This window comes from Mastomys coucha, unplaced genomic scaffold, assembly GCF_008632895.1.
Source record: "Mastomys coucha isolate ucsf_1 unplaced genomic scaffold, UCSF_Mcou_1 pScaffold22, whole genome shotgun sequence".
NCBI classification, from domain to species: Eukaryota; Metazoa; Chordata; class Mammalia; order Rodentia; family Muridae; genus Mastomys; species Mastomys coucha.
The window spans coordinates 184,843,884-184,856,010 of record NW_022196905.1 but is presented as its reverse complement, the minus strand read 5'-3'; the positions used below and the strand labels follow the sequence as shown (position 1 = coordinate 184,856,010).

At 40.2% G+C, this 12,127-nt stretch overlaps 1 long non-coding RNA gene across 1 annotated transcript; it reads left to right on the top strand.

Annotated features, from left to right (window-relative positions):
• The first annotated feature begins 229 nt into the window (after positions 1-229).
• On the top strand, positions 230-11,834 carry LOC116071375. The gene is made up of 4 exons (XR_004110859.1): positions 230-278; positions 2,442-2,660; positions 6,032-6,174; positions 11,522-11,834. It is a non-coding gene; the product is annotated as an uncharacterized LOC116071375 (long non-coding RNA).
• The last annotated feature ends 293 nt before the right edge of the window (positions 11,835-12,127 follow it).

Here is a 12,127-nt window from a genome sequence, read left to right as displayed (position 1 = left end):
TACTGGTTTAAAGAACCAGGACATCAGAGGGTTTAGTTCTCAGTGCTTTTGGAACTGTATTTTTATGTATTTTGTGATTATGGAACCACTATTGTAGTTATTGAAGATAGGTGATATTTAACATGTGGTAGCAGTGACTCAGGATTTTTCTGAGTGTTCTACTTGTGATCTCACTGGTTCCTCATAGCAACCAAATAAGGTAACTATTGTGTTTATAGTATTCTCAGCAAGGAGCCTTAGCAGGGGAAGGACTGAGTCACCACTCTGTTGTGACATATGTGAGTGATCTATGATAATAAGATACAATCCAGTTGTAAGCATTTTGTGTCCAAACCAGTCTGTAGCACAGGTTAGAAAGGACATGGATACTTGCAATCTATAGTCCTAACAAGGACCCTAGTTAGCAAATCTTCACCAGGAACTTGTCTTAAGACATGTTTAAGGAAGATATAGAAGACAAAAATAATGGAATATTGACAGAAACTGGCAAACAAGTTGAAAGTCTACAAATCATAGGGTCAGTTAAGTTGGCCACATCATAGACATACAACATGACCATATGTTCCCATAGAAACTATTGCATAAACAGTTAACAATTTTCAAACCACAGCCCCCAAAGAGAACCAGAGTGAGTTTCTCATTGCCTTATCACATAGTATTTATAAGCAGTTATATAGTATTTATAACTGACCAGAGGCAGCTGGTCTAGAGGGTAGAGGCAAAGGGCTGCCTAGCCGCAGCAAGAGCTGAAGGGATCAATATCATGACATGCCTATCATCAATTATCAGGATATTCTCATGGACAGAAATATATTCTTCCAGAAGAAAAAGATAAGGAAGGTACACAGCATACTCTGGCCATATAACCCCATCTGCAAATGTTTTGTGGTTATTTTAGGGACTATAACTATATATGAATGTATATGTACACACACACATATAAAGAAGAATTCTTGGAAGGGCATCTAAAACAAGGACTAATGGTTATTTGACATGTTTTTGGATTTCCCACTCATCTGCTTTTGATGAAATATAGATCATAAATAGGAAAAAAGGATCAATAATAGTTCTAGAAATGATTTTATGACTATGATTAATTTTAGTCTTTAAATGTTAATATTTTTTCAGAGGCCTGTTTTTGGACTTCTAAGCAGCAGGAAGGTCCTAGGTATTAGACAAAACTCCCTTTCCACTGGGACTAAAATAATATTGCATGTCGCCATAAGAGTCTACATGTCTAGAGACCTGTCTTTATTGTTCAGGTACCGCATTTTTATATAGGACCCAGAGAGAGTAGAAGGCTCTTAGTGATAAAGCTGAGGTGAACTTTTAAAGTCAGATTATTTTAATTTAAATGCAGTAACGACATATAATGTTGCTTCTACTTTTAGGTTACAGATCAACATCTCCTAGGAATACATGGCTAGCTTTACACAGACTCAAATCCAATGGCTCTTCTGACATCTGGTGTGGTCAGTGCTGATGGGAGCCTGGGTTAGTACTGTTGTCACTGGGTCAGAGAATCCAGTTGTTTGCCTGAGAGATGCAATTTGGTATAGTTCAAGGGTGCTCAAATGTTCTCTATATACAATCATATACTCTAGCTGGCAAGGAAGCTCTACTTCCTGAATGCCAGTTTACAACTTTATTACTATCAAAAAGACCACTTTCATATTATTATGAGACTTTAACTCTAGTTCATAGCAAAACCCTAGCCATTCCTGATCTACTAAATAACTGGTAGTGAAGAAAACTACTTATTCACTGTACTGAGGTGAGTGGCAGTGCTTGAGGTCAAGTGCTGAAACTGCCTCGGTTTCCTGTCTCTGATTCTCCTCTTCTTGAGGCTCTACTTCTTAGCGGCTACATGCTGCACTGCGTGCATGTGTGTGTGCCATAGATATGCACAAGTTGCATAAGTACCCAGACCAAAAGTAGACACACACACATGTAACACAAATGACTTCAGGAGGAATTCTGTTTGGCTTGGCTGCTTTCATGAGTCCATTTATAGACCCAAACATTATAACCAAGAGGGAAAATAATTATATTTGGCCTCTCTTAATCATGTCAGACAGAGTGAACATGAAATTGAGAACGTGCAGTAAGGCGCCATCATGAATGTGTTTTCCCGAACAATGAAAAGCTCTTAGCAAGTAATGCCAGAAATATCTTTACAGGAACATATGAGGGAGCCAGAGACAGATCATCATTTATATGACTAGAGAGAGCAAGAAAGAAAGCTACTTTCTAAGTTGAGCATTAAACACCGATAGCAGTGCCCTTTGCAATCATATCAAAGTTGAGACAGGGAGAGATGAGACATAAAAGAGCAAGCTTGGTTTCCTTATTCTAGGGCCAGGAGGCAGGAGCAGATTGAGGGCTTCTGGTAGCCCTTCAGCTTTCCCTAGCAGCATGACAATTGCCTTCTCTCTCCACAGCAATGCTGACCACATGACGCAGAACCTCCGGCGGCATCAGAGGTCAGAAAGGCCCTTTGGTTGGCACAGGTGGAAAGAACCCTAGCTATCTAGGTGACCATGTGATCTGCATGCTCAGCATAGAAGATATACCATTATTGTTTTTGAATTTAAGCGATCTGACTTTGAAATGACATCTCATTCATTACTGGAACATCTTCCTGTCTGACTCCAAGATAAGTATGCTAATAGCTATAGGATTTAAACAATGAGAGGACTTTCATATTTAGAGTATCATATAATATTTGCTGATTTTTTTTAAGTTTTTAAAAGTGGCTGTTTATTAGATTAATATACTTTGGTTTGATTCTGTATGAAGTTAAGCAGTTTTGTATGTTAATTTTTCTCCTTCTCTCTATTCCTCTTCCTTCTATCCCTTCTTCACACCCTCTCACCCGCTTTCTTTTTCCCTCCCTTCTTCCCATCCCCTCTCCCTTCCTTCTCTTCATTCCTTTCGTCCTGTTTGTCTTCTCTTCCTTCCTGCCCCACATCTTCCCTCCCTCTCCCCTCCCTTACACACTGAGACTTTTCATACAATTAGTTCTAGAGCTTTTTTGGTGCTAGGAGACATACTCTGAGCTCATCCTACTTTGGTGCCCTGTGTAGCCATACATGCCCTTCAGTGTCCCCATTCTTCTGGAAGTGTCTCCTAGTTTCAGTTGGACAGATCACACAATTCTGGAGAGAGATCATAGAATCTGGCTTGGGCATTTTTAACAATTTGCTCTTGGGAAAAGTCACTCAAGGCCTCATGAGAACCGCTCCATTACATTGTGAGGGCTCAGCTGAGGAAGTACTTTCAGTAGTCTCACCTCTTAGAATTCTACAGCATCTCAGACCTCCACACTGAAGACCAAGTTTTCATCACAAGACCTTTGGGAACAAATTATGTCCAAACCATAGCATGCCTCCTATTTCTGTATGCAAGCAGAGTTTTGCGCTGCTCTGTGACACTTTCTCAAGCTGAATATCATTTTAATATGGGAGTGTAGTCACATTCTTGTATTGTTATCACTCAGGTATCTAATATTGTGCAGAACAACTGTTCTAACTATACTGATATTAAGACTTTTCAGTTTGGTATTTTGTATTAGGTAATTGTTTTAAAACCTCTAAAGCATTTTTATTGTGGTTTATTAAGTATTACTCTTCAAGTTCCTCTTTAATTATGAACATGTGTCTTAACAGTGATTCAATTTTCACTGTTTGTTTCAGAAAGGTAAAGGAAAAATGAAAGTCACTTACATCTTAAGAACTTAAATTGAAACCTGCTTCAGGGAATGACTGGTGTTGTAAAACAGAAGCCAGTAGAAATGATAGGTCACAGATTCCAAGGCGCGGCTCCAATCAACTGCATGTGTGTGACAGATTCAGAAACAGCAGACACACAGCAGTTGTAATCCTGTAACTATGCTCCTCTTTGAACACTGGCTAGGACTATAAATACACATAGTTGCTCAGTATTTACTTTAGGAAGGATCTGCCCAATGCCTGGCATCTAAGGCTGTACTTGAATAAGGAAAGTGTCACTACGATTCTGCACTAATTGGGAAGCTGTTTGTTGGATGACTTGGCTATTTGGAATCGAGCTAAGAGCCCAGAAACTACAAATCAGATGCCTCCACACACTTCAACCCTGGCTGTTTTGTTTGGGAAAACATCACTTTAGTCTGTTTCCCTCTACGTACATGAAGTTCAAGTCAGCCAAGGGTTTTTTTTTTTTTTTGGTCTAGTGTGTTTTCACTTGTGAGGAGACACCTTACAATTAGAAGCCCAGACAGACTTGGTTTTAAATTTAAGCCAATGAACTCTTCCAGATCCACTTTCTTAATCAGTAGAGAGGGAGATATCACCTTTTACCATGAGGTTGTATTATGAGAGCTACAAAACCTAACACATGTAAAGATCTAATGGAACTGGATGTGCAGGAAATTTTCTTCGATAGTAGTTTATGTTTTATTTCTAGCCTAGGGTGGTTCCTCAATGGTAGTTCACCTTTATTCCCAGCTTGGTACAGACTGGAAGGCGGGGAGAGGAGGAGGTTTCAAAGATGGATTGAGCAATAATACGAAGAGATATCAGCTCCAGCTGAGCAGAAGAGATCAAAATGGACAAAATAACACAAAGCATCCGGATTCTTTGGAGCTTCTGGGGACATCTTTGGTCCCGATAACTGTGGACATGGGCACAAGTAGGCTGCATTTGCTGTATTTCTCAAAAGATGGAGAGACATGAGCCGTTCTTTATAATTTCCGAAGCATTCTTGTTTCCTTCTTTTGAGTTCTGGGGATTGACCCTAGAGCATTCTACATCCTAGGCAAGTGCTCTACCACTGAGCTTCATCACCAACGCTCTTTGTATTTACCTTTTATTTTGAGTTAGGGTTTCACTAATTGGCAGGCTAATTTTCTACTCATGCTGTGGTTCAGAGTGGCTTTCAATTTGAAATCCTCCTGCCTCAGCCTCTGGGTAGCAATGATTAGAGGTCTGTAACAAGGTAGGCTTTAAGAACAACATTCTTAATGCTTAGATTGTACTAAACATTAATCACAGACTGTGTTTGGCCCATGGGGCGTATCTTGGCAACACTGAGCAGTGGAAGAGTGCCTGAGATTACAGAATGAAACCTACTTTAAAAGTTCTTGTATGCATTAACTGGCAAGGCATATATAATCATTATTCTAGATTTGAAAACAAACAGTCCTTTTGTAAGAGTTGTCCTTGGGATTTATTGTTTTAGGGTTTACCTCTTACAAACCAGGATCTTAGCCAGTCAAAATGCTAAATATGAGCACTAACACTCACATTCATGTCCAATAACTAGACATGTATATCACACAGTAAAAGCCACTAGTTACTGTGATGTCACTATATATGTATGCATAATATGTAATTATATATAAATAACATATTACGTATCATTGAATTGAATTATGTATGAAATGTCTGTGTTAAACTTTAAGCTCCACTATGACTGTATTTGAACTGTAGGTCTTATTTTTTTTTTTCAAGACAGGGATACTCCGTGTAGCCCTGACTGTCCTAGAACTCATTCCATAGACAGGCTGCTGGCCTGGAACTCAGAGATCTGCTTGCCCCTGCTTCCCTAATTCCAGGCGTACCACCACCAGGCTGGTTTTTCTAGTCTTTAAGCATGTTCCCGTATCTTTGGAGTAATGAACTCTAAAGGATCTATCCTGTATCATTTGGACCATTTTTTTTTTTAAAGTGTGAACTTCCAGGGTCTCAAAAACATTTTCATTATCAAGTACCCATCATTATCACCCATTTCCAGAAATCTTTTTATCTTGGAAAACTGAAACTCTCTGGCCATTAAGTAATAAGTCCCTCAGAGCATGGTGGCAGGCATTCACTGTGTGAACTTCCAGTTCATGAGGAGATAATCAAGATGAAGTGAGATCAAACTGGTGTGCATCTTTAAGAAAAAAGGAGTTTCCATTGTTCATGCCAATAGGGGTGATAGTCTGCTATGGAAACCTAATCAGATTAATACAGCATTATATCAGTTGATTCCTAAAATATCTTCACAGGTGCAATGCTCTCATCCTTGGAAGGAAACTCTAGGGACGTGGACTGATTCGACACGCCCAGTCTTATCTTCCGAGTAACTGGGGAGGGTATCTGTACCCAGGCTCTGATAGCTCCTGTATTTTTTATCGAAGTCTGCTCGCAGGTAGGATGCCATGATGAGCTTCTCTTCCTCTTTGTGTTAAAGCTGCTGTCTTACTCTCATAAACAGAAGCCTTAGGAACAGATGATACAAAATGACCCTTAGAGTACGTTACCCATGACCAGGACATCTACAAAGCTCACCCACACCAACTTCTCTGCTTCCAGAGGAATGAAACAAGGTCAAAGTCAAATGGCTTATTGCTTCATGGGATGAATATTGGAACTTGCCAAAGGGAAGAAACGCTAACCATATTTTATTTCTCTCCCCATGCCTTACATAACACAAATGTACTTATAAAGTACACCATGACAACTTTTGTATAGATGTTTTCATGTAAACTGGGTTTTTTTTAATGTAATGTGTGCTGAAGGAAAGAGTAATTTTCTAAAATAAACCAGTCTTGCAGGACTTTATAGATGTGAGAGGGCTAAAGCAGACGTACCTCTGCTGAGCCAGCCTTTGTTTTGGCAGTCCTTTCTAACTGTCTCCTTGCTCTCTATTGCTCTGGATGGCTTCTATCCAGCTTTGGCCAATCTTGAGCATTGTTCCAATGGAGACATGCTCAGACACAGACTGGAGAGTCATTCCAAACTGAATTGAATTCAGGCCGATGACACGGTTGAGTGTTGCAGTAGTGGGAAGACAGCTGATGAGAGGATAAGAACATGTCGTGCAAGAATCCCCTATGTGTCTAAGGTCTCCAGTTTAACCATGACAAGATCTGCAGCTTAATCATGAAAAACTGGGGCCTGGGTAGTCTGGAACGGGCTCAGCTGAGTGCTCTGAGTGAGCAACACCAAAGCATAATGCCTCAGGAGGGTTTGAAAAAAACTCTCACAAGGAAAATGGGCCTTTACTGTGCCTCTGTTAACTAAAATGTCATTCATTTCTTCGAGTCTTTAAGGGCATTGCATTTTAGTGGTATGGAAGAGAGTTTCTAAACTGTGTCTAAACAGACACCTTAAAGTTCTTTTCTATACAACACGCACTGAACTCCTATTAGACATTTATCTGGATTTTGGTGGAGCCCAAGGCATAGAAATTAGACTTAATCACTTACTAGAGGTAATGTTTTTGAGAGCTACATATTTGCTTAAGTCTTATTGACTAAAAATGGGTTTAGTTCTCCTAATCTTAATACTAAAAATTTGATATTCAAATGAATTACCTCTAGATAAAGAATATGCTGCCTGATCCTGAGGTTCTGTATGATAAGCCTGAGTAGCTTGCCTTATTTTGTGTGATTGGTAAAGTTAAGTGCTATTTTAGTTACTTAAATAGTATGAAGGGATTGGAGATAGCTCAGTTGGTACAAAACTTGCCTTGCAAGCATGGAAACTTGCATTTGATCCCAAAACATCACAAAACCCCTCAAAAAAACAAAAAATAAAAAACAACAACAAAAAAATAAACTTAGGTATGGTGGATTACATGCTTGTAATCCAAGTTCTAAGAAGGAGTTGGAAGAGTGGGCAGGAGAAGTGAAACAAATATAAATATACTACTCATATATGGGGTTTTCAAAAAATAAAATTCTAGATTCAAAAAATATACAGTAAAATTTAGAGAGAAGCTACATGGATTTCTAATACAGGAAGAGAGAGAAGAAGAAAGCAGTCTAAGTTAGGTTTGCCTAAGTTGTGCCGTATAATGCTGGCAACAGGTTCTCTGACGTGTGCCAGGTAAACCAGACATTAGAAGTAGGCAGAAGGGTCGGCACGTGGAATGATTGAGAAAGAACGTGGAGCAGTGGCCATTTGGAGGAAAACAGGATGCTTCATAACATCTACTTAATGCTTTGCAACTAGCTTTCAGACAACAAAGGCAGAAGGGAAACGGAATATAAAATATCTCACATAATAAGAAAAAAAATATGTGTGTCCATTGGTAAAGTGACTATCTATCTATGCTTGGGATGAAATTACTTTTACTGGTAAAATTAAATTTAAAAAATTAAAAATCCCTGATCAAACTTGTCCCCAGAGTATATTGTAGGTAATCCAATCATTTTGTTCAATTAAAATGAAAGCAAAAGGAAAAGATCAACTCATTTGTTGCAAATGTCACCGTTCTTTTGGCCATCATAAAGGGCAGGGAGAGCAATAATCTACAAATCCTTTCAACCTCATTAAGGATGACTACAGACACAGGAGTCAATAGAGAGAGTGTTTAGGGCAGTGCTTTATTAATACAAAAACTGAAGGGACTTTCCCTTCCTCCTCCTCCTCCTCCTCCTCCTCCTCCTCCTCCTCCTCCTTCTTCTCCTTTTCTTCCTCCTCCTCCTTCCTTTTCTTCTTCTATGAAATATTATAAAAGCCCAGATAAATAGGTTAAATTTTTTGTCTTTTTCCTCCCCGTGATGTGTGCATATTAGGGGAGGTTGATAAACTCTTCTTTTACAGATTAACTAAGACACTGTATTGGTGGGTGGAGCTGTAGACTCATTATTTAGGTTCCCAGCTCCATTTTCCTTTTTAAAAATCCATCTCACAGTGCCTTTACTCAAAGGCACAAGGCCTTTGAAACCTGGAGATGAGTTTGACATGTTTGGCCCTATGAAGGGCATGACCTAGACTAAGCTGTGAAAGGCAGTGGGAAATCATGAAACTCTACCGCATACAGATGTAGGGCTATGGATGCCGGCAAGGCCCTGAAGGACTCTAAGCAGGGAACCTGTTTCAAAACAATCGTCCTTCTAAAGAAGCAGGTTAAATGTTCATCCTTATGCTTTTGTTTTTCTCAGCTTTCTGGTGGGTGATCTTTCTACTTCCTAAAGGCCAGTGGCAGGACACGTTCCATAGAGAGTCTTGGAATGCTAACCCAGAAATTTGAAGAGGAAAGCAAGAGTTGATGTTTTGTCTCGCCACTTAGGATTCAGAAACCCCACTTCCTCCTCAAATCAATACTTTTGAAAGATGAAAGAATCTCTTTTGTGAAAGATATTTTTGTTGAATGTTATTCCAATGCTTTAAGGATAAAAAAATAAAATAAATAAATTCACAGTGAGATGTTTTTGTAGACTGCCAGGACTTCAAGAGTGGAGATTAGGGCAGCATCTTGGTCAAGCTTTCTATTGCTGCAATGGAACACCATGACTAAAAAGCAAGTTGGGGAAGAAAGGGTTTATTTGGCTTATACTTCCATATTATATTCAATCAATAGAGAAAGTCAGGACAGGAACTCAAGTCCGGCTGGAACCTGGAGGCAGGAGCTGATGCAGAGGCCATGGAGGGATGCTGCTTAGTGGCTTGCTTCTCTTGCCTTGTTCAGCCTGCTTTCTTATACAACCCAAGATCACCAGCCCTCTCACCTTGACCACTAATTTAAAAAATGCCCTGCAGCCAGATCTCAAGTAGGCATTTCTTGAAGTGAGGCTTCTTTGTCATTGATGATTTTAGCCTGTGTCAAGTTAACACAAAAATCCAGTCAGTACAGGTGGCTGGTGCTTTGGAGGAGGCAATGAAAGGAGTTGGTAGTAGATGGTAGAAATGGGCTGGTTGTAGGGGTTGGGATGGCATAGCTAGGTAGGTAGTTGGCCATATGCAGATGAATAGAGACATTGAGGAAATTTAAGCATCGCTTGTCTGTGGCTCAAAGAAGCCTACAGAACCCAGACTGAATGAGTACTACAATTTACCTGTTATTTTGCCCACTGGTATTTGGGAAAGCTACTGAAAGGTTTCAGTTTAGGGATCAAGGGAGACACTAGACAGGTTGGGTTTTATGTAAGGGAGCTACTAGAAAGGATATTAATGCTAGAGCCAGGTAGGCAGGCAGCAGCAAATGGGAGTGGCCCTGATGGGGGATTGAGGCAGATTTGGAGGTCTCACGGAAGAGGAGCAGGATGTGTAAGGGTCCATAATTCACCAAAGAATGATACTCAGACTCAAGTAGTATATCAAGTCAAAGAGCATTTTATTCTGCACAAGTACAGCATGCTGGGGTCTCCCAATTACAGATAGAGAGAGACAAGCAAGTGAGCTCGGCGAAGGCTCAATTTAAAGCACGTTGTAATTCCCAGGTAGATGAGCTTTATCTTACTCTGTCTCTAGGAATTCCAGGACCATTACCAGGTGGAATGTGTTACTGGGGCACTCTGGAAATTATTGCTGAGGAAGTCTGGAAGCTGATGCTGACCCCTTGTCCTTGCCTCAGGCCAGATGATAGGCAGCTTCTTACTAGCTGTCTGAAGCCTGAGTTTTTTCTAGTAACTGACTTGCCTAGTCTCCTAAGCTGCCAATTTGAAGCCTGTCATGGAATCAGGCTAGCCTTCTCAGAAGCAGATTGACATTTCTTTTGGCCCACAGTCCTCTGTTGCTAATAAACAAGGTGTAGTACTCAGTTAAAGTGATGTGTAAACATCTTTGCTGGTTGAGCATTACTCGGACTCCATGAGGAAGGGATGGCAAGAATCTAGAGAAACGAGTTACTTTAGTTTTAGAATTGCAAATTACTGGAGTTCCCAGAACCATCAGAGTTCAACCAAAATGGACACTAGAAGCTGCTATGGCCCTGAACAAGAGCTACTATCTAAACATAGGTACTGGGGTAAACATACACAGTACACTCTCACAACCTTTCCTTCAGTTGATTAAAGTCCACAAAGACTTCTTATACAGACTGTGGAGGTTTTGAGGTCTTAAGGGTAGCATGGGCGGGAACCATCCCAGGCCACAGTGACTAGGCTCCTTCGTGTACACATGATTGAGGAGGAGGAAGAGTGGGGAGGTTAATGGAAATCTTGGTAAGCAAAGATGGAGGCCTCAGCAGAGGTAGTAACAACAGTGGGGGGAGACATGTTTACATGCATGCATTTTTTTTCTTTCTTCAGAAAAGAGAGTACATTCAGGTGAGTAGCTTAGTAATGTCAAGAAATTCATTTGAATGTTTTAAACCCTTGGTTGTTTTCCTGCTGTCTGTTAATGCAAATGACTTTTCTTGCTGATGTGGGAATTAAAGAAAAAAAAACTGCCTAAGCAATGCACAATTACAAAGACAAACATAGTTCTGTACGAATCGTATGATGTATGCAAAGCCTAACAGAAAACATTTTCCTTTCTTTGCTCTTCAGCATTATCTATGTCACAGCTATAGGTTCCCACCCCTCCCTCTGGAACCCATTAGGACAGATAATTAGGAGCTGACTAGCTGTAGGGAAGGGTCAAATTAAGCGCTGAGGTAAGTAGTGAGAGCCTCTCACTAACTCCTTCCCACTTGGGAGCTGATTCTCTGATAGTCTCTTTATTAGGATTCTGGTTAGACAAGTTTTAGAAGTGCAGTCAACCTGGCTAAGTATTTAGCAGAGATCCAAAATATCCACCTCCACTTATCCTTTCTCATTCGTTAGGAGACCACTTCTGATCATTCTACAGAAGAGCTGCCTTGAGTAAACATAAATACCATCTGGATAATTATGCACAAACTCCTCATAGGTATTGGCTTCGCTAGTCCGACAGTTGGAGAAGGCAGGCTTGGAAAAATGCTTGCAAGAATGATGACTTCAGTTGCGATCTCTAGCACTCAGAAAAAGCTCCATTCTGTAATTGCAGAGGTCTCCAAGACAGGAGGATCTCTGGAGTTCATTGGCCAGTCAGACCAGGCCGACTTATGAGTGCTAGGGTTGAAGACTCTGACTCAAAAGGTAAGGGAACAAAGCCATGAAAGAATTCAGGTGCCATTGATCTGTGACTTCTACCAGTCCATGTGCACAAATATACACATATGTACATACTTAAACTATACACACACACACACACACACACACACACACACACACATCACACATAAATACATGCTTGTTGTATGCTCACATGCACAGATACACACATGTGAACACGTGCATATATTAAACATACACACACATTCAGACACAAACTGGAGAAGACATGAGTAAAATTTAGCTCTTACGTACCATATGTTTTCCATGTGAATTGTTTCTTGAAAAAAATTATAC